Raw genomic sequence first — 666 nt, forward strand, 5'->3', positions numbered from 1 at the left:
CCAAAGTTCAGATAATGTCGCTTCTTGTCTCGTAAACATAATGTACTGCTTGAGGAATGCAGTCGTCAGGTCGTGAAAGTCGTGGATGGAGTCTCACTCCAATCCAGTGAACCACCCGAGGGCTGGTCCTTGAAGACTTTCGACGAAGAGGCGACAATAGCCAGCGTCTCTTTCCTCTTCGGAGAAGTTAGTTCGACCCATCGCGATGTTGAAAGCAGTGATGTGGTCGGTTGGGTCTGCCTTTCCGGCGTATGTCGGAAGGCGGATTTTCTCGGCTGGTCGGTACCGAACGTCGGTGACTCGCCGGGAAAAAGGGGTTTTTAGGGTTTCGGCCAGGACGCATTCGATCAGCGGCGCCGCTGTAGGCCCTTCGAGCATTCGGTCTTTCATGTCCAGGAACGACCGCTTAAGCTCGGCGAGTTCCCGGACGGTGACGAGGTCTACGCCTCTGGGTGTTTGAACCTGGGCGGCGTTTGTGTTCGTCGTGTTTTCTGCACCGGCGGTTCGGTAAGTGTCGAACAGCTGTTTTCGGACCGTCGAGGCCGGATCTCCTGAGTTTCCGGCCAAAGGAGCCAAGATGGCGGCGATTGCGGCGAGTTTCTCAAATGATCAAAACCCCACAAATCTCAAACTCTAACCCCAAATTTAAACAACGCATCATCTCTG

The sequence above is a fragment of the Brassica oleracea genome, unplaced genomic scaffold, assembly GCF_000695525.1.
Source record: "Brassica oleracea var. oleracea cultivar TO1000 unplaced genomic scaffold, BOL UnpScaffold00770, whole genome shotgun sequence".
Lineage (NCBI taxonomy): Eukaryota > Viridiplantae > Streptophyta > Magnoliopsida > Brassicales > Brassicaceae > Brassica > Brassica oleracea.